The sequence below is a fragment of the Canis aureus genome, chromosome 22 (assembly GCF_053574225.1).
Source record: "Canis aureus isolate CA01 chromosome 22, VMU_Caureus_v.1.0, whole genome shotgun sequence".
NCBI lineage: Eukaryota > Metazoa > Chordata > Mammalia > Carnivora > Canidae > Canis > Canis aureus.
The window spans coordinates 8,265,527-8,288,468 of NC_135632.1; the positions used below are offsets into that span (position 1 = coordinate 8,265,527).

The following is a 22,942-nucleotide window of genomic DNA, read 5'->3' on the forward strand; positions in this document are numbered from 1 at the left end:
GTTTGTTTCATAATACAAACCAGGTAGGACCTCGTATCTTTGAATTGGCTCGCTGGTCTCATTAACCAGTATTAACACTTGACTGAATTTTTTTGAAGGGGGAAAAAATTAAACAAACAGGAAAAAAAAAAGGATTCTGCGCAGGCCTTATTCTAATATATAGGACAATGAGCTTGTGGTGGGGGGGTGGGTGGGAATAAGGCCTGTTAAGGAAATCAGTTAGGGTGTTAGGGAAGTGAGGGTAGGGTAGAGGCGGGGCGCCTTTTTGTATAGTGGTTGATGGGAAGAGTTTGGGGTCAGAGTTGAGTTTCTCTTGGGTTAGACATTGACTAGTTTTGTTTGTTATCACCCTTTCTTGGTCTCCTTTGCCTTCTTTGTAAAGTGGTGATAATGACAGCAAACATACCCAGCTGCTGTGATGCCTATCTCCCAAACATTGCCTTGGGTACTTAGGTACTTGGCCTATAGAAAGCCACCAAAGCTTTTTTTAAATTTTTAGTTTATTTTTTATTTTTTTTTAAAGATTTTTGAGACACACAGAGAGGCAGAGACATAGGCAGAAGGAGACACAGGCTCCCTGCAGGGGAGCCTGGTACGGGATTCTATCCCAGGGCCTCAGGATCCCCACCTGGTAGCCTGATTTTTTTCCTCACTTTTCTGGCCCCTGTGTCCTTTGGGGGGGGGGGCGGTGTGAAGAGCTTGCGGTGTGCAGTCTCAGATAGACGTGCTTCCTATAACTTGTATCCGTTTGGGCACTTTTGCTTCTATATTGCAAAAATACGTTTGCAGAGGACAGACAGACAGCAGTCGGGAGGAGATGATGAAGAGGCACGTGCTCCGACCCGGCTCTTTCCCCATCAGATTATTAACAGGGCGTCTGTGACAAGCAGGCACACTCAAGTTCCACGTGAAGGACATTTCCGCCCCAGCAAGTGTGCCGGTGGCAAGGTTTTCCCGTTTCTCAGCACACAAATACTGAAATCATGCAGCAACTTAAAATATCCCCGCGTTTTAAAATGTTATTGCCAAGAGAAAGTGACATGCAATTTTGCCCTTTTGGTGATAATCCTAGTGATCATAAACCATGGTGTGCTGGGCTCCTGTCACACATTAACAGACCTCTTTGTTGGATTGAGGCCCCGACCTGGGGTGCCAGTATCCTCCCAGACAGAACAGGAAAAATAAAGCCTGTATAACAACCTCACCAGACTGCCAGCCCTAGCAGGTTCAGAAACTTTTGGTAAAGTGCAGCCAGAGAGTATTTTTAATGCTATAGGAATTTTAAAAATATCACACACACACACACACACACGCATGCACACTTTCCCCTTTGAAGATGTGCCGTCCACCAGGCCAGAGTCTAAGTCCTCCAGGTCTGTCTTAATCTGTACTTCAAATTATAAACACGTGTGTGTGTGTGTGTTTTTCTTTTTTGCAGGGCGTGCTTTTCAAGACAAGATGGAAAATCTTGTCTGTGCTCAGTTTGGTAAGTTGGCTTATTCCCTCTAGGAAGTGCACAAAGCACTTAAAAACATTTTATCAAAAGCGAATAAAATAGCTAAGGGACGCTGCAACCCAGTGTTGCTTAAAGCACAGATGCTAAGGTTTGCTAAAAGCCAGATTTATACGTAGGCTATTTTTTAAAATTCTTTTTCCAATGTTTTTTTTTTTTTTTTTTTTTCCTAATCCAATTTATGTGGTGAGTTTGTGGCAGACACATCTAGCTACTGGGATTTTTCCAGCTCAGATATTCTCTCTACTTTTTGAACTTTGTGTTTCTGCAGCATAAATTAGCATGAGCTGCTTAAGCACACACACACACACACACACAAACTGAAAAAGCGTCACAACTTTACAGGAGGGGGGGTTGAGTGACAGGATGTTGGTAGGAATGTGGTGATAGAAAGTGGGTGGATATGGCAGGGAAGGAAGACTGGTAGGCACGGGGGAAAAAGGGAGGGGGTTCTGGTTAAAAAGCCTTTTTTTCTCCCCTTGGTTAGGAAAAGGAGAAACAGTTTTCTAAATACTGTAGAAATCATTATTTTCATCTTGGATTTGCAGGAAGCTATCGTTGTCAAAATTCACTCTATCTAAGCAACATCATTGAAGACTGTTCTTTGGAATTTCCAAAAAGAGATTCATTGCAGTTTTTTTTTTTTCTTTGAAGGCTTCTAAAGATCTATGAAATGGGAGCTAAAAACATTAAATCAACTGATTCAATTCCTCTCATGCAATAAAGTGAGATGTAATAGTATATAAAGAAATTAATTTGGGGTTTCCATGTGTATATTCCATTTATCTTAATGTAGATGAATCTCTTATCCAGATCTGAACAGTTAACTCTTGAAAAACGCAAGGGGTTGGGGAACAGACCCCTGCACCATCAAAAAGCCACACATAACTTTGATTCCCCAAAAACTTAACTAATAGCCTACTCTTGACCCAAAGCCTTACTGTTAATACAGTCAACTAACACATATGTTGTATGTTATATGTATATTACTGTATTCTTACCATAAAAGTAAGCTAGAGAAGAGAAACTGTTAAGAAAATCACAAGAGAAAATACATTTACAGCACTATTCTGTAAAAAAATTGGTGTTTAATTGGACCCATGCAGTTCAAACCCATATTGTTCAATGGTCAACTGTTTTCATTTGTCTGGATGAAGTAAGATGAGGTGGTAAATGCTTGTAGACTTTATTACGTGAAATTTAGAAATTTAGGTGGAAAATCTCTTTGATAGGAAGTCTTAAGAGCCATGAAAGATGTTGATGCCACATTTTCCTAAGAAAATATTCTCCAAGATCAAATTCCTGTGTACTATGCCCAATAAACACTTTGGAAAATCGTGCACACAAAGATGGGTTATTTATAACAAAGCACCCAGTAAATGCATGCAACACAATGATAAATATATTTGTAACCATTAAAATAATAGTTATAAGGGCTATGTGGCATATGGAAAACTTTATTATTTCAGTCTAATTTTATGAAGCAGAAAAAATTATTTGTGCTATGACTATAATTTTGTTTTTAAAAAAAAGACTCTTCAGCTTCTCCTTTCCCACAGACTTTGCTCTCCATCTGTGTATTTCTAGCCCCCAGCCAAGTGCATTATGTATCACAGGTGCACCACTTTGTAGAGTTAATGTGTTAAGTAAGTCAATTACATATTTTTGAATGTTAATAGTGATTTATAGTAAGCTTTTTTGACTGGGGGTGATTCCCTTTATTTTCTCTGTGATGTGGTTATACTCCTTTTACTTTTTTCCTAAAAGAAAAAAAAAAAAAAAAAAAGGAGAACCAGTTGAAGTCTTGAGCTTTTTATAGAAGGAGAGGAGGAAGGGGTGTTGGGAAGAAGGAAGCAGGCCCCATGTGCAGTCCAGACAATACCATGAATCTTCAAACTTCTGCAGTTGACTGAATTTGCCAGTGGCAAACAAATTATTCTCTAGTCTCTAAGATCAAGGTTTCTCCCGGTGGGGATCCACATCTAGCATGGGGTAAGATCCTTTGGGGCATTTGTTAACCGTACATCGTACATCGTCAGGATCCAGTCATGTGATTGCTCCTTAAAGAACAGAGTTGGGCTGCTGCTGGAATAATGCCTGGGCCCCCACCTCTAGGAAATCCTGTTTCAGATGGTGTCAGTTGGGGTCTTGAAATGAGTGTTTTCTTCAAGTGCCCAGTTGACGCTGGTCATCAGCCAGGTGTAGGAGCTGCAGCAAGATTATGTGTTTTTTTTTTTTTAGCACAGTGATTTGAGAAAGCCATCATAGTCAATGGCAAAAACTCCCTTAGGCTATCCATTCTTTAACTTGAGGTATCTGAAAAGAACTCTGAACGTGCTCGCCAGCTTTTTGACTGGCTTCTTTGTCCAAAGTAGACATTTTTTTTTTTTTCAAAGTAGACATTTATTATTATGGCATTGGCATTTGTCATTTCGGCACTTGTTAGTGCTGATGCACGGGTGAACATTGGGTGCATGATCGCTGAGGCCACTTTCCAGAAAGTTTTGACCCCAGTCATACCAAATAAACTTCAAAAAAACAAGGGGAAACTTTGCGGTTTAAGATCCAGGTTATTGCACTATGTTGTCTAAATTCACATGGTAAGTGTGTAAGCTCACCTTGAACTTTGCTTGCTGAGAGTTGACCAGAGAATCAGGCCATTGCAGGCCTAAACTCCTGAAAAATGCCAGCACCCCATATCCCAGAGAGGAGCAGAGCCTCCTGGGAAGGAGGTAAAGGCCAGGCCAGGCTTTTCTTAAGTCCCTTCTTTGTGTGTACTACCTCCCTTCTTTACTTATTTTCGATGGATTCTAATTTCTTCACCAAGCTGTGGGCCTTTGTTGAGAGTTTAAGAAATCATTATGACAGTTTTAATAGTATCTGCTGGCTGACTTCCAATAGTATGCCCTCAGGAACTTCCTTGTTGTAGGGAATTTCATCCAGCTAGTTGGAGGTGAAGGGATTCTGGGATGGTTTGTCCTTTGGCCACTTGTTCCAAATTAATAAGTGCTGAGTGACATTTGGACACTCTTCTTTCATCTCCTTGTTGGGGCGCCTGGTGGTGTCCCGGCCTGTGTGTGATCATCACGTCTCCCACCCCATATCAACTGGAAGATTGATTTCTTCTTCCTTTCTGGAAGTCTAAATTTATTCCCTGGGTGTTTTGCAGTTGCTGGTGGTCAGGGACAGCTGTTCCACCATGCTTGACTCTGAATAATTCTCTGTGATGAAGTCAGCAAAATAATACTGTAAGAGAAGTCAAGAAAACAAAGGCCTTCATGGTCTTTTCCCATTAAGGGCTGAGGAGAGGAAGATCACCTCCTCTCCTTGGTTTAAAAAAAAAAAAAAAGGCAGGAAAAGATAAGATCCTAAACATATTTGAGGCAACAAGATTCAAAAATCCTCCCCCCCCCATATTATATAATTACTATTTGGTCATTCTAGAACAGCTGATCAGCAAAAAATGAGAAAATTAAAAAAAATAACATTGTAATCTGATCAAAACCACACTAACATTTTCTCATATATTTGTCTTTTTTCAATATAAATGTGAACAAAAATGGTTGGAAAACCTTCTATATTCTTTTTTTGTAGCCAGCTTTTCCATTTAGCATGTCATGAGCATCTTTCCATTTCCATTAATATTTGTCTACAATAATTTTTGATTAGCTGTTTTTATTGGAAAAGTAACACACACACGACAAAAATTTCAAACAGTTCCAAAGACTATTCATGGGAAGTAAGTCTCTTTCACACCGAGACCCCCAGCCCTTCTCTCCTCTTCCTCAAAAACATTGCTACTGGCTTCCTGAGTGTTCTAGAAATACTCTACATACATATGCTTGCTTGGGTGTATATGTCTTTTTTAAACTTAACATATCCTAGAGAGCTTTCTAAATTCATACTTAGAGATGTATTCATTCTTTGCCAGGATTATGTAATATTCCACTCTATTGATGTACCAAATTTATTTAAACAGTCCCTTATACTGGATATTTAGATTCCTTTTTGATTGTACAGTTATTAAGCAGTGCTGCAATATGCATCCCTGTACGTAAATCTTCGTGCCTTATGCTATTAACGTATAAGGTCATTTTGCAGAAGTAGACTTCCTGGATCTAAAAATTATGAGCATTTGAAGTTCTAATAGATGTTCTACTGCCCTCCAAAAAGGTTATGTCATTTAACACCAGTCCCAACAGTGCATCAAAACGTTCCTTTCCTCCTACTCTGGCCAGTGATGTCCATTATTAGACATTTTAGTCTTTATAATTCTGATAGGTACAGAGTGGATTCTCATTGTTTATGAATGGACTTGAGCATATTTCTGTTTGCAAACCCCCTACAATATCCTATAGGGGACTATACTGTAATTTATTTATCCAGTTCTTCTATAGAGAGACCTACAGGTTGATGCTATTTTTCTACCGTTAATAAATGATGTTGCAGTCAATACTCTTGTACGTAAATTTTTGAGCCTTCCTTTAGCTTTCTCCTTTCTTCCAGGCTCTTTGGAATGTTTGTTAGTGAAGTATAGGAATTCCTTAAGAAGTACAATTTTGACATGGTTTGCTTTTATCAAACGAAACAAGTAATTGCAGATTCACCAGGTGTGTTGCAGGGGGTGGGGTTGGGGGGTGGATTGTTTGGGGCGCTACTTTCTTGTGCAATAAATGATTTAAGGTTGTCATAAAAAGTGTATGTACCAGGCACCTAGTGTTCCCAACCAGCTCTGTTTTTCAGCTTGCATATCCATATGTTTTTGACTAAGCCATAAATGGAAGTTTCATTTGAAGTTATTTTGCTTCCCAGTACATGTCATGCATTTCATTCCATATTATTTTAGTCCTTTTCCTTTCCAGTATTCTATTTCTCAGACACCAGTGAAGATCGAGTTGTGAGTTTTCAGTTCTGCCAAGAGTTACAGATTTGCAGGGCTGGAAGAAAATAAAGTAAAAAATATTGTTTAATGTGGGTGACTTTGTCCTGGCTCACAAAACTTTCATTTAGCTGCTTCAAAGCTCACACTTCAAATATCAAGAAAAATATTCCGTTTCTACTTCTGTCAACTGCTGGAATGCCTGAATTAATTAGAATGGAACTCTAATCGCTCCCCAAGTGGAATTGGATCAGCCCATCCTAATAAAATGAACACTCAGAGCAGCCACAAATGGGAAGGCTTCTGAGCTCCTTGCTTCTGTAGTTGCTCTGTCTCTATGGCCTGAGACGCTGCCGTCGAAGGATATTCCACTGGAGACCTCACTTCTCCAGTCTACAGCATGTCTCAGTCTTTTGTGCATGGGCTTCTCCTCTGTCTCTGCCCTAGTTTTAAACACAAAACTCATTTTCCCTGCAATTTGAGGGAGTCCCAGGGCCCAAACTGTATTAAAATACCTGGCTTTGGCCTGACACGTTTCTTCCTGAGACATACTTCCATATCTGCCTTTGCTAGTGCCTTCTCCAGACCCAACTCTGCCCTTTGCGATTGTCCAGTTTTTCATCTGTCAAGAAGGCCAACATGGAATAACTCCTCCAGCTCCAACTCTGGAAAGTCAAGGGCCTCAAGCTGTACAGTCAGTTAACTCTTAGGGCTCAGATTCCCCTCCGAAGCAAACTTAATTCTTTAAAGTCTGGTGTCCTGTTGTCAGGTACGGTTGTCCAGAATGTTTCTTCTGTAAGACTGTTCTGACCAGTCCCGTAGAGCAATTCCTCATCCTGCCTTCCCAGCTGTCTTGTTTTTTTTTTTTTTCCCCCCTTTTCCAAAAACTTGAGATAGAATTGACATAACGTTATATTAGTTTCAGTGGTAGGATGTGATGATTTGTTACAGGTGCCTGTTGCGAAATGCTCACCACTGTAAATCGTTAACATCGTCACCACACAGTCACAAAATTCTTTTTTCTTGTGATGAGGACAGTCGAGATGTACTTATATAGCCATGTTCAAATATATGATACACTACTGCTAACTGTACATTACATCCCATGACTAATTTATTTTATAACCGGAAGTCGGTACCTTCTGACAAACTTCACTCAGTTATTTCTAAGTAACAGTTGGGATCTGGTGTGGGGTGGGGAGCTGGGAGGAACAGTGGGTGTGAAGTCTTAGAATCCTTAGCACCTATGACAACTGGGGTTCTCTCCCCTTCCAACCCTGGTCAGTTCTCAAAACCATTGTTTATTTGGGGGGGGGGGAGAGTTGTTCCTCAAAGATAAAAATGTTACTATACAATGGCCCATACGTGACGCAGTTTCTCCTGACCCTGCCAGACTGAGATTTTTCAGTCTCCAGGGAGTTTAGGGTGTGGATAGGGAAGTTTTTCTTGTTTTTCTTGTTTTTTTTTTTTTAATACATTACCTTTTATTTTCAAATAATCTTAAACTTACAGAAGAGTTTCCAGTACAAGGAACTCCCATATACCCTTTGTCCAGATTTGCCTTTGTTAATTGTTTATGATTTGCCACATTTGCTTATCTCACTTTCTCTGTATGTTCATATATCTTTTCCTTTCATTTTTTTTCCTGAACCTTTTGAGATTAAGTTGGAGACCTCATGCATGCTCTTTTATCCCTCAATACTTCAGACTGTTATTTTCTAAAAGGGTATGTTCTTACATAAGCACAGTATAGGTATCCAGATCAGGAAATTTAACATTGGGACAAATATTATTGTCTAATCCACATCCGTGTTTGCAAATTTCTTCATTTGCCACCACAATGTTCCTTTTGGCTATTTTGGTTTGTGGTCCAGGATCTATCGCGGACCATGCACTGCGTTTAGTTGTCCTGTTTATTTAATCTCTTTTCACCTGGAATGATTCCTGGGCGTCCCCGCCCCCCATGTTTTTGGATTGTGACATCTTGGAAGAGTATAGGCCAGTTATTTTGTAGATTGTTTTTTTAATTTGGATATGTCTGGTGTTTCCTCATGGTTTAGATTTAGGTTATACATTTTTGGCAGGAATGCTACAGAAGTGATGATGTCTTCTTCTCAATGTCTCCTCTATCAGGAGGCACATGATGTCAGTTTGTCCCAATCTGGGAGATGTTGGCTTTGACCCCTTGGCTAAGGTGGTGTGTGTGGAAGATGGGGGAAGAGCAGCGTTTGCTTGGGTCAACTGGCTCCTCTACTGAGTATGTTCTATAAAGACAATGCAATATGATGAGACCCTTTTTGTTCCACTGAGTCTCTGTAAGGTGTGGCCTTAGGTCAAGTGAACCCTTCTTCTTGGGATGATGAGCAAATGTCACTGCCAGCATGCTCAGTTAGCTTCACGGAACGTTTTTAAATTAACCAATAACGGTCTGTATACCCTGATGCACAGAGGTAGAGTTTTAGAATGAAACTCTGATGCCTGCATTCATTTATTCCCTGTTATTGCCTCTTACAAAATAAATACATAATGCGAAAGGATACATACAGATAATTAAGTTGTGGTAAAGGGAGACCATGGCTGAGGAAATAGTAAAGCCAGGAAGAAGAATGTATATACCCCAGGCCCTATGTGGTTGCTAGAGGTGCCTGTGCATTTTGGTTTTGAGATTTGGGGGCTCTCACAAAGAGCAAGGCATGTTCATTTATGGAAGTCAAAGCATTTATGAGGTCAAGCCTCACCTGGTGTTGAGGAAAAATGTAGTTTTTCCATATATAGATACCAAAGAGGGAGTTCTCCCTTCAATTCCCCATAAGCAATCTGGACACTGTGCTCCAGGCGGCAGTGTTCAAAACTCACAACAGTGAACACCAAGAGTCTTGGAGACTTTCCTGGGTCATGGCATGATCTCAGCACCAGTCAGGAATACCTGAAGACCAAAACAAGGGTACACCCCAGACCCAGTTTGATTCAGGATAAACTTAGGAAAATCCAGAGTTGTAGCTCTGTTTGTTGTTGCTGTGTTTTATTTATATTTGTTTTTAAGAACAAAACCCCCTTGGCCTGCCCTTCCAAATAAAACTTAGAGATACAGGTCTTATTTTGTTTTGCCCGGGATCAGAATCTCCTCTTGTAAGTTTTTAAAAGCAGAGCTGCTCTGGTTTCTAGCTCCCCTGACCATCTCCCCCCTCTAAAGCTTATTCTCTTCTTCCTCAAAGGTAGTCCTGAACACCTCACAGGGCCGAGAGACAATAGCCCAGAGACATTAATCTCAGGGAGGGTACCCCCACAACTTCTCTGTCTGAATTTCTTCAGAATTTTTTATTTTCTGGTGGTTTCCCATTAGTCTGAGCAGTGAGCCAAAAAGAGATGTCTGTCACTCTGGAGTGAGGTCAACTGCAGTGCTGGCCACAGCCATGAGGCCCCGGGGCTCTGGTCCCCACCCCTCCTACTCTGCTCCTCAGCCATGTGGGCCACCCTATTTTGCACAAGTACTCCAGACCCACAGGACAGGCAACTTCCCACCTTAGGATTGTATATTTACTGTTCCTCGGCCTGGAATCAGAAAGTACTGATTTCTGCACTTCATTCAGATTTCTTCGATCACACATCACCTCCTCATAGAGGCCTTCCTTAACTTCTGTGCCTAATATAGTTCCACATTTGTTTGTACAAAGCCCTTATCATCTGTCTTCCTACTAGACTAACCTCTCAGAGGGCCAGGACCTTTCCATCTTGTTCCCTCTAGCACCTTGAAATAGTGCCTTGTACCTGGCTGGGGCTCAGCAGATATTTGGTGGGTAAATAATTAAATGAACTGGGAACCCTGGGTGGTGCAGCGGTTTAGCGCCTGCCTTTGGCCCAGGACGTGATCCTGGAGACCCGGGATCAAATCCCACGTCGGGCTCCCGGTGCATGGAGCCTGCTTCTCCCTCTGCCTATGTCTCTGCCTCTCTCTCTCTCTCTCTCTCTCTCTCTGTGTGACTATCATAAATAAATAAAAATTTAAAAAAAAATAATTAAATGAACTGTAGAACACTGGAGAGAAAACGTCAACTCTTGTCCTAATATCCAAACACTACCATTACTAATTCTTTGTCACTTTTTCATTTCAAAGGTAATTATTTTTTTTGGGGGGGGGTCACTAGAAATTCTATAAGATCTAGGGGTACAGTCCTCAAAATTTGCATGTATTCCCAAAATTTGACATAAAATTTTTACCAGATTGCCTAATCCTGCTACCCCTGGTTAAATTCTTTTTTGTTTGTTTGTTTGTTTTTTCCACTGAGTAGTCCTGGCCTGATGCAAATAACCCACCCGCCTCACATTATTTTTGCTAATCTGATTGCTGAAAAATGGCTCTTATTTTCATTTGCATCTCTATGATTCCTTGTGAGGTTGATAATTTTTCCATGTTTGATTTCTAATTGCTTGTTCTATTTCATAATTGTTCTTTCACTATTTCTTGGAGTGACTGTTGTATGAGCTCTTTAAATAATAAAGATGTTTACTAAAACGGTACATTACAGAAAGAAAACAGATGAAAAATTAGCCTTCCACACTGACAACTTTTTCTCTGCCTCTCGTGGAACACAGCTGTAGATTCCTTTTCTGTTATTTTGCTTGGGTTGCCACACTTCGCACCTGGAGTAGTTTTAAAATCATTCAGGAAAGCGAACCAATAAAAAGCTACAATAAACTCTCTCCTGACTAATGAAAATAAATGCATGAATCAGAGTTTCCATTTCCTGCTAGGATAAAAGTGTACCTATTGTCTGAAGATAATAAAACAGTTTTGGTTTTGCTATTGCCAGGCCATTGAATTAAATTCAAAGACACAAAGATAACTTTGTGGAGAACAGTGAAGCGCCCAATTTCCTTTTTTTCCAAGTTATTTGCCTGCGTTCACTAGCTGTGTTCATAGATGTGCTTCCTGTTACGGGCCACTTTTGATAAATCTTGTGACATCCCATAAATCAGATGGAATCTGAGTAGCATATGCTGGTCCTGCTTTAGGTGGAAGAAATAGGATTTCTTTACAGCAGAAGGATCCAGAAGAAATCAGCAACCCGATTTGTTCTAGACATATTACATGTGGCTTGTTCTGGATGTATTATAATGATGAAAAATGATGTCTCAATCTTTTAAATGTCAACAAAATATATATTCTAGGTAACACATGTGCTAGGAAAGTATAAAAACCAGTGTTACGGGCGTTTCCATCACATACACCAAGGAGAGCAGAGTTGCCTGGATCCTTGCACACTGGTTTGACTACCTTACTGTGTAGATGAGTAGATGGGATAGCAAGTAGGAAAATCATCTTCTGGTCCTAAAAATTCAGGGTTTTCTGTAAAGTTAATGCAGCTTGGGTTAGCCGTCGAAAACCAGAGGAGCCGGGGTATCTGGAAAACCTAAGATCCACCTGTCAAATACAGAGGCACCTGGAAGTGGTTTTAAGGCTTGACCCAGTGAGGCCAGGAAAGTGGCTGAATGCACACATACCCCAGAGCTCTGTCCTTATCAACTGCGCCGGCTGAGAAATTGCCTTGTGGTTATTCTCACCCAGAATTGGAATAAAAGGCTCCGTGTGAAGTTGGGATAGTACAACTTCTTGGTTTAATACTTTACAGATTTTTGGAACCAAATGCACCCTGAAGTGAAGAGTTGCTTTTTTTTCTTTTCTTTTCTTTTCTTTTCTTTTCTTTTCTTTTCTTTCTTTCTTTCTTTCTTTCTTTCTTTCTTTCTTTCTTTCTTTCTTTCTTTCTTTCTTTCTTTCTTTCTTTCTTTTTTTTGCTGACCTTGTTGGACGGCTAATACTGTTTCTGGGAAATAAGAGAAACAAGCGGCTCATTGTTGGCAGGAGCTAAGAGAGACACAAGAAGGGCAAGAGACGTGTCTGCAGCCCTTTTTTCCTCTTCTTTGTATCGTGACTGAGTCAAGGCTGGACTGTGGCTGGGTTTTTCTTCCTACCTCGGTAGACATGTGTTTTCCATCAGACAGAGCTGCGTGACACCTGACATTGGCCAGTTCACATGAGTTAAGCCATGTATGGCCCATAAACAGAGAGGAAAAGACCCACAGCTGCACTCAGACACTCGACGCTGAAATATTTTTGAAGCTTGGTATGGCTGGGTCTGCACATATGTCAGAAACGATTTACACCTGTATGTTTTGGCTTTGTCCGGTTGCATATCATTACTTTCTGAAAGCCGCTGTGGCCAGAAAGTCTAGTATTGCCTGATGCCAGCCCCTCTTCTTGTTTAAACCTTCCTGAATTAGGAAATGTAGTTTTTAAAAAGTTACCTGATTTGCCTTTTTTTTTTTTTTAAACTGAAGAAGAAAGCCCCATACCATTTTCTGTAAAACCAGATTACACAAACGGGGTCATCCTAACCTGTGATTCATGGTGATTTCATCATTTTGTAATAATAAATAATTTAATTACACTAGTCTGCATCGGGCTTTTTCATGAAATAGGGAAAAGGAAACACATCCTTGCCACTGAATTTAACTCTGGGCAGCGATTGATGATCAATGCAACTGATGCCCTCTGTGACACTCTAGTATATCCCCTGGGCTTCCTACGATTGTCACAGAATGTGCCTGTGATTTGTGCTGAGTCATTTATCCTTCCAAGGATCGTTTCTAAAATGAGTGAATTGGCTGCAGTCATTGGTTTTAAACTGTGTCCCAAGGTCCCATGCCAGGATTTTAGGGTGATGTGAAGAGGAGCTAAGCTTAGTTAGTAACCAGACTCTGAAAGTGGTGTGTGTTCAGGTTTTTAAAATTTGTTTAATATTTTCATACAAGAGTTGAGAAATGCCTGTAAGAAAAGCAGAGTGAAAGCAAGACCAGGGGTGCCTGGGTGGCTCAGGTTGTGATCCTGGGTCCTGGGATCGAGTCCTGCATTGGGCTCCCTCCAGGGAGCCTGCTTCTCCCTCTGCCTATGTCTCTGCCTCTTTCACTGTGTCTCTCATAAATAAATAAAATCTTAAGAGAAAAAAGGAAGAAAGACCAGAGGATTTAGAGAAGACGATCAAAGGGACTGCCATTTAAGTGCTCCTTTACCACTGGCACCAGCTCAGGCTCTAAGCTTGCTTTGAACTGAACCCCTGCGTATGAGGATTGCCTCTGCTTCCTGCCATACATGGACTCTAGGGAAGGATCCTCCTGCTAAGGAAAGATTTGAGAACCCTGGTCTCTTTCAGCCTGAACCTCTATGGTAGTGTTACAAAGTAGGGTGAATACATGACCCCACCTGTAATGAGCACTGTGGGGAAATTGAGTTTGTAAACTACTAATAATAAAAGAGAGCAAAATGAAATGGATGTTGAGCAGAGAGCTATGTTCTAGAAGTTAAGAGAAAATAGTCATAAAAACCGAGTATTCATTAAATTTTCACTTGTAAGATTATGGGAATGATGGTTACTCTAAGTTTCTGACCCATAAAGCCTGAAACTGAGCATAGTATTTAGTGTCTGTGCATCAGAGGCAGATCTGAAGTGCACTAAATAATTTTTGTTCTGTGTTTGTAAAGGAAATCCATATCATTGGGGTTGGTTCCGAGGGGTAGGGGGTCACTTGGCTCCTTCTCAGCTCTTTTATATAAAGAGCACAAATCCAGCTCTCAGGAAGACAAGAATTAGTTCAAATCACAGGAAAGAATAGTTCGGTGTTTCTTTTATTTTTTGAAGATTTTATTTATTTATTTGAGAAGGAGAGAGAAAACGTGAGGGGGAGGAGAGACAGAGGGAGAGGGAGAAACAGACTCCCCCCGAGAAAGCAGCCCTTCTTGGGGCTCCATTTCAGGACCCTGAGATCAGGACCTGAGCCAAAGGCAGACACTTAACCAACCGAGCCACCCAGGCAGCCCCAGTTCAGAATTTGTTAAAAGAGCTTCTCTTCAGCATGTATGGCCCCAAACAAGACTCCAACAGGAGAGATTTCCTGACATTCAGACTTAACCAAGTGCATGCTTAGGAGTGATGCAGTGCAATGTCATAAATAGTGCTCGACCTCCCTAAAAAGTTACAGAGTAAGTGGAGGAGGAATATTTCCTGTCTGATTATTAGGTAATGTGGGTACAAAAGGACAGTCAACTAGTTGTAATCCATGGAGGACAGACACACTGAGAGCTAGTCTGGGCTGCCGGGCTGTGGTTCTGAATTTCGAATGGCTGCTTCATACTGACATTGGTTCTCTTTGTAAGGGGATACATTAGGATGGAGGCAGGAAACTTGGTGGTGGTGGTGAGGGGTTTCTGCTGCCAGGGGCCGTGACAGTCACAGGCCTAGGGTGACCAACCACCCCATCTGCTTGGGACTCTTCCATCCAGGCTTTACTCTGATATCCCGTGTTCCAAGAAACCCCTCAGTCTCTGTCAGACCAGGACAACTGGTTGCCCTTTTAGCATTTGCAGAATGGGGATGGAAAAATGAAATGATGGCTGAGCTTTGATTTTTTTTTTTCTAAGATTTTATTTATTTACTTGACACAGAGAGAGAGCGCACAAGCAAGGAGAGTGGTAGAGGGAGAAGCAGGCTCCCTGCTGAGCAGGGCGCCGATATGGGACTTGATCTCAGGACCCTGGGATCATGACCTGAGCCAAAGGCAGACCTTTGACTGAGCCACTCAGGCGCCCCAAGCTTTCAGTTCTAACAGTCATGACTCAGAAGCCCGTGTGCTCCCCTCTTATAGGCTACTTGGGTTTCGGGAAGGTGTTTCTCATGCAATCTATATAAGCTTATTAGCCCAGACATCAAATTGAGGAAGTTTTTTCCTAGATTCCAAATCAAGTGTATTACCCAAGGTGTGTATTGGAATGTTGCATATTCACCTGTTTTGTGGAAACTGCAACCAGGAATTCAAAGTAAGTCAGCCTCTTTGAAGCTTTCCCCACTCTCAAAGGATGATGTTGGAAGGATTCTTCAGAACATTTAATGTGATTTTATCACAGAAGCAAGTTAAAAAAAACACACACCCTAAAAGATAGGTTATTTTGAATATATGGAAGTAAGGTTAATGTAACAAGATTTTACTCACCATCTGTGAAAACTGACATAAAAGTTAAACTTTGGTGATGCCTGGGTGGCTCAGTGGTTAAGTGTCTGCCTTGGGCTCAGGACGTGATCTTGGGGTCCTGGGATCGAGTCCCGCATCAGGCTCCGCACAGGGAGCCTGCTTCTCCCTCTGCCCGTGTCTCTGCCTCTCTCTCGTTAAACTAACTTTGAAGCTTTCCTGTTAAATCAGCACTTGCTTATGGAGAAGGTAAAGCAGATACTCTGGCAGGCTTTTCTAACCCTTGCCTTCCCTTGTGTTTTGTTTTTCTCCATTTTTACATTCCTTTGTATCTTGAACAGCAGTAGGTAACTCTAGGCAAGTCAGATTACTTTGTTCACTCTTCAGCAGGCTGCTGTGTTCCTTTCTCTGGCTCCACGTCCCCCTACACATCTGCGTAGTTGATTGTAAAGGGCTTAGCGCATAGTAAGAGCTTAATAAATAGTAATTCGTCTTCGACTCAGTTCAAATTCAGTACTGCCAAGACATCTGCTAAGTTGCAGTGGACCAGCATTTCCCAGTGTTCCTGCTCAGGAGAACACTCGTCTTCCAAGTCTGAGAAGTGCTGCAGTTTCTATCTCCTCCTTGGAAAGTCTCACTGTCTGTTAGAGCCTTAAAGGCTCTGAGGAATCCTGCGATAAAATAGATTCTTTTCACTTTGGTTAGCCCAACATTTCCCAATCTTATTTGACCATGGGACACCTCTGGAAGCAGCTACCATTATATTTTTATTCTATTCCAGTATCTGTTTGCTCCCATGGAACACACTAGAGACCATGTTTTTTGGGAATATCTATCCATTTTTTAATATAGCCTATAAAAACATGTCCATTTTTATGTACCCTATAAAAATGAATTGATAGTATAGAAGATACAGTGTCCTGCACAGTTCGTGGTATTTATTGAAGATACGGTTACTACACAAACATATACACACAGAGGGTTTATTTGTTTTGTTTTAACAATTTCAGATTTACAGAAAAATTGAGAAGATGGAGTTCCCATATGCACTCTTACTCAATTTCCCATATTATTAACATCTTACATTAGTGTGCTACCTTTGTTATAATTGATGAAACAATATCGATACAGGGATTTCCTTCATTTTTACGTACTGTCTTTTTCTGTTCTGGAGTCCCATAGAGAATACCTCATTACCTTTCCTTGTCATGTCTCCTTAAATTGTTCTTGGCCATGACAGCTTCCTAGACTCCTTGTTTTGATGATCTTGATAGTTTTGAGGAGTACTGCTTAGAGATTTTGAGGATTCCCCCCTGTTGGAATTTGTCTGATGTTTTTCTCTGATTAGACTTGGGATGATGGGCTTTTGGGAGGAAGTGCTGTTTTTGTCACATTTTATCAAAGGTTAAGCTATCGCTACAATTTATCATTGTTGAGGTTGACCTTGATCATCTGGCTGACACACAGGAGTTCTTCCCTCTAAAGTGACTGTTCACCCCTCCCATTCAGGACTGTACTCTCTGGGAGGAGGTCACTATACACAACCCGCTGTTAAGGAGTGAGAGTTTTGCTCTCCCTCCTTGAGGACAGTGTATCTACATTAAATTATTTCAAATTCTTCCATTCAGGAGATTTGTCTCTTCTCCCTGTATTTATTTATGTATTCAGCCTTTTGTTTATATGAATGTGAACCCATGGATATTATATTTTTATGCAACGAATGAACCATAGACAGCAACATGTGACACTTTTCCATTATTGATAGACAGAAGCAGTGTTGGGGAGTGGGTGCCGGGGGTGGGGTGGTGGAAAAAGTCATGGAGTGCTTAGAGAGGCCTTCTTGCTCACTTAAATGGAATTGTGCCTCTGACATGTTGACAGAACCGTGTATTTTTAAAGGTTCAACTTTAAGTGCCAGGTATAGTGATCTCTCAGCTGAGGAGTGTGTCCCAAGGAGAAAGGAGGCTGGGAATGAGATGAGAGATGCATACCAGCCACAGACATTCCTCTTTTTCCTCCCCAGACACACATGTGAATTGAGGAGAAGGATTTGAAGGGAATAAAGTAATTTCTGTGTCTTTCTAGGGCTTTGGTGTGGCTTCTAGCCATCGGCACACTGGTTGTTCTTTCCATAACCTGCTCAGAGCCAGCTCCATCCAGGCCTAGGTTCATAGCTGAACCTAACCCCTTAAGATTTTGTTTCCTTGTGGTTGTGTGTGTGTGCACACATGTGCATTTGTGTGTTGCTGTGTGTCTTTGTGTGTGTGTGTGTGTGTGTGTGTAACTGAGCCTATTTTAAAAATGTGGGAAGCAAGCCCAGGACACAAGAATAGCAAGTCACTGAACCTCTCTGAGGCCAAAAAGACGTTTGTCAAACATTCCAGGAGGCGTACTGGGCAGCCTCTGATTCACTGGCCTCCCTCATCGTCTGCAGCTCCTGGCTTGGAGAAGCTGCCAAAGCACTTTATGAGCTGTTGCTCCCCATTCCCTTGTGCTGCAAAAGGCAAAAGTTCAAGAGTGAAGCCTTTACCTTTTTTCTTTCTTTCTTTAGTCTTTTCTTTTTTTGTTTTTTTACATGTTTGTTTCTTAGGTAGCAAATGACGTGTGGGCTTGGAACCGAGTTCAGGGACCTTCCTGGCCTGGCCTGAGCCTACTCTTGGGCCTTTGTAGAAGTGACCAAGTGTGTTTGCTGGAGCAGTCCAGAGGGTGCACCAGTGTACATTGCTCGGGGTAGCATTAACTAAAGGGTCGTATCCAACAGGGATGGTCACCCCCACCCCCGGCCACACCCCATTCCTGTGTTGACTGTTTATTTCACCAAGGACACGGTCATTGAATCAAACGGGTGTCCGGATCTCAGATGCTGTGGAGTTTGTTTGACTCTGTGTTTTCTTTTATACTGAATAATAGCAATGAAATATTTCTGGCCACATTGCTGCAGAGCATGGTTTTATTGATTTCCAGAAAAAGAAGAGAAAGCCAATTATTGAAAGGGGGAAAAAAAGGAAAAGGAGATGAAAACAATGAAAAAGATAAATGTGGCTTTAAATTTAAGTTCTGACTCTCTTGGAAGGAAAAAAAAGACGTGTCTGCTTTAGTTTTGGTACATTCCTGCTTCAATGGAGAAATCTTCTGTTTGGGTTATTCCTTTCTGTGGGGACTGGCAAAAATCTAGAGCTGATGAGGTCTTTAGCCTTTTTGAGGCATTTAATGGCAACCTACCCTTAACTGGTTTGGCCTCAGAGACTGCATTTGTGAAACTCTTTTTTTTTTTCCCTTAGCTGAACTATTGTTCTCTCCCTAAAATGTCCTGGCATATTATCCCAAGTTGTGTTATATGTGTTGCAGATTTACATGTTTTACCTTCCTGTGCTCTCCTGAGGACCTCCTCTCTGTTTCTCAGTCTTGGACCTTCTTTGCTCCCATTTTCTCTGAGTAGCTGACAAAAGCAGTGGCTTTAAAGAACCTCAACTATCAGTAACATGAGCCGTAAGCTCAGAGAAGGTTCACAAATAGTTTGAAATCAAATGACTAGAGGGAGCAAAGTGGCGGGTTGAGTCACGGGCACCTCAGTGGACCTGGGAAACCTGGCTTCTAGGCCCCTGACCATTTTATGACCGTGACCAAATTCACTTTTCCTTTGGGTATTGATTTTTGTCATTTCTGCAAGGAGGAGTTTTACCAGGAGGGCTCTCAGTTTGGATGATCTTGATTACATTCTTTTTTTTTTTTTTTTTTAAGATTTTATTTATTTATTCATGAGAGACACACACACACAGAGAGGCAGAGACACAGGCAGAGGGAGAAGCAGGCTCCATGCAGGGAGCCCGACGTGGGATTCGATCCCAGATCTCCGGGATCGCATCCTGGGCTGAAGGTGGCACCAAACCGCTGAGCCACCTAGGCTGCCCTCTTGATTACATTCTTAAGCTATATTTGTTGCTTAGCAGATAATTCTGGGATCAGCTCCTTTCAGTCCATCAAGAAAATAATTGAGTTTAAAAAAATAATTGAGTTTGATGCATGCATGACCACGTTTTTATGTTTTTTTTTTTTTTACTTCTGTATCTTTATGTTTTAGATAAGTAATAAATGCATATAGGAAAACTTCCAATGGTACAGAAGAAAAAAAGGAAGATCTTCTCCCATCCCTGACCTATTTTTCCTCTCCAGAGGAACCCACTGTTACCAGTCTCTCATGTATCCTCCTTGGGAGATTCGCTGTATATGTATATATGTCCTCCCTTTCTAACTACTACAGGCAATGGCATGCTCGTGTATATAATCCCATCCCTTGGGTTTTTTTCCTCTCTGAACTGTGTTCCCTAGAGATTGTTCTATTTACATACCTACAGAGCTCCCTCATTCTCAGGAACAGTCATATAGAATTTCTGAACAGATGGATCATAACCTCTCACTGGTGGGCCGAATGTCTTAGTCTTTTGCTATCGTACACAATACCGTGGTGAATCTTCTCAGACCAAAGTTCTGTTGGCGGGTGTGCTTTATTTTGAAAGCAAAACCATTGTCTAAGTTCCCTTCTTTTCTAGTCTCTTTACTTAATAGCTGGAGATGTTTCAGTCTGCACGATTGATTCAAAATTAAGTGGGGGAAAGCAACGTCTCCCTCATTCCTCCCTGTCGGTGTCTGTGTGAGGCCTGGTGTTTGGAAGGCTAGCAAGGGTGTGGCTTCAGAAGAGCTCCTCTACAAGCCTCCAACTCCCCCAGATAAGGAGGCAGACACTAATAAACTCGAGCAGTATTTGGTGGTTGTGTGGAGTTGACGCACAGAGTCCAGTTGCGGATTTTGTACCCTGACAGGGCAATCTCCCCAAGTCACTGAAGATAGTCTTGTTCCATGTTTGTGTCACATCATTAAGTTCCCAGAACCGAGGCAGTTTTTACAATTAATAACCTCTGTGCTGCCAACAAACAACTAACTTTTTAAAGCTTTTTCCGGGACGCCTGGGTGGCTTAGTGGTTGAGCATCTGCCTTCGGCTCAGGGTGTGGTCCCGGGGTCCTGGGGTCCTGGGATCGAGTCCTACGTCCGGTTCCCTGCGGGGAGCCTGCTTCTCCCTCTGCCTATGCGTCTGTGTCTCTTATGAATAAATACATAAATAAATAATCTTTCAAGCTTCTTTTTCCTAGTCTGGGGATTTCTGATATTGAAAATATTTCAATTTACAGATTTGTCTTCTAGACACAATTGGGCATCTTTTTTTGTCTATAGTAGTTAAAATCAGAAAAAAAAATAAGAGCATGCTTTTTCAGAAGTTCAGAAATGACTATCCCTGGAAATAATCATTCTTCTTCCATGTTGGCTTCCTTTTGGGCTGAAAGAGGTCCTCATGAATCAAGCCCTTCAGCGTGTCTTGACTTTGTCTTACCTTTCATCTGTATTTAAGAGCACTTCCCCCCCCCCAGTGATCACAGTATGTGTACAATCCCTGACTTCCTACCCAGGCCTTCCAATAGAGGTTGTAAAATGATCTGACCATTTCTAGAAGGCCATGTGATCAACAAAACGCTCATCTCAGTAATTCTGCACCCACGGGGGCTGTGCTTTTTTTTTGGTTCTCAAACCGAGAACATATAAGGAATTGCCAACTTGTCTCATTCATTCGTCTCATCATTTAGTGAGCCTCCCTGTGTGCCAGGAATGGTGCCAGAAGGCGAGGGTTCTGCAGAAAGGAAATCCTAGGCTGGTTAGGCGCTGGTTAGCCAAAATGTGCCCAACTATTCTTACCTCCCCTTCAGGAGCAGACAGTTGTCTATCCAGACCTTCCTTGAACCCTTCTTCCTGTTTGTAAGATGAGCAGCTCTGGGCCCAAGGCCCTGTTTTGATGACCTACTGTTTAATTGGTAAGCTTCTTGCTATTGCAGGCAGACCGTTCAGAGGGTTGCTCTCCTTTCAGCAGCTGTCTCTGTGCCTCAGCGTACGGCGTGACAGAGGGCGGCCGAGGACAGTTGGGAGAGCGGGTGGACGGGATGTCAGGAGGCCTCCTCTTGGGCTTTGGTTCTACCTGCCGCTCACCGGAGCACACCCCTTTACCGCCCTCGGTTTCAGTCTCTCTCCCATAAAATAAAGGGATGGGCTGGATCATTCCTAAGAATCCTGACAAAACCTAACATTCTGGCCTTCCGCAGCTCCACATGTAAATTCACCTCATTTCTTCACACATTCCTTCCAAGAGCCTGTTAATTCCTGTGAGGGCAGGAGCTATTTATCCAAAGCCAAACCCAGTGCCTGGCACACAGGAAATGCATTCAAGATTTGAGTGAGTTATAAATAAATTTTTTTAAAAAAGAATGTTTTTGCCCTACCTCTACCCCCATCCGGAGGAAGTTCCTGCTATGGAATTAATCGTTCCTTAAGGAAACCAATTTGTCCACAGAAAGTCCTCTGTGTTGATGCTTTCTTTCGAGTGTGTGTGTGTGTGTGTGTGTGTGTGAGAGAGAGAGAGAGAGAGAGAGAAGGGCCTCTATATATGTTTAATGTGTATAATAAATACACACTAAATGAATATGTTATATATATGCATATGTTACATAAAGTAGCATAAAGTTGCATATTATATATTATGTAAGGTAGCTTTAAAATTTATTTTAAAATTCACTTAAGAAAATTTAGTTATTAAACGTGTTTCTACAATATAAGAAATAGTGAAAGGGACTCTAAGGGAAAGGAGGGAAACTGAGTGGGGACAAATTAGAGAGGAAGACAAACCATGAGAGACTTCTGACTCTGGGAAACAAAGGGTTGCAGAAGGGGGGAGGAGGATGAGGGGATGGGGTGACTGGGTGACGGGCACTGAGGAGGGCATTTGATGTGTGAGCACTAGGTGTTCTACTATATGTTGGCAAATTGAATTTAAATTTAAAAAAGAAACGCAAAAACCTGTTTCCACATGATGTCCATGTCTTCCCAATGAAAGGTCTAAAATATTTAACTTTTAGACTTTAAATAAATGATGCTAATAGTTTTCTTTTTAAAGACAGTGTTACCAAATATAGCAAAAATTGAGTTTTTCCTTAGAAATGGAGTATACAAGACTATATATTGTTTTGGGCCCTGGCATAAGAGCAAATAGACAGAAAGGCATGGTTTTCCTAATTATAGGATATTGCCAAGGCAGAAGTTAAGCAAATTTGACTGGTAAACGGTTTTAAGAAAAACTAGCACTTTTTTTTTTTTTTTAAAGATGTGGGGGGTTTTTTGTGCCTGGGGATACCAATTATAGAATTTATTAAAGGATTTTAAAATGCTTTCCTCAAGTGAAGCAGTACTGCATGCTAAAATTTAAGATGTTAGAAATGCAGATAACTAGAAAATCCTTAAGACATTTAAAACACTTCTAGAATGCCTTTATCCAATCACAAATGTGATTATCATTTTTTTAAAGATCCATTTATTTATTTGAGAGGGAGAGTGTTAAGCGGATTCCATGCTGAGCGTGGAGCCCCATGCAGAGCTTGATCCCAAGACCCTGAGATCACAACCTCAGCTGAAACCAAGAGTCCAGTGCGTAACG

General features: G+C 41.4%; 1 protein-coding gene across 1 annotated transcript in view; it reads left to right on the forward strand.

The window, feature by feature from the left end:
- WWTR1 (WW domain containing transcription regulator 1) overlaps positions 1 to 22,942 on the forward strand; it is a 133,160-nt gene that overhangs the window by 83,620 nt on the left and 26,598 nt on the right. The window lies entirely within an intron of this gene.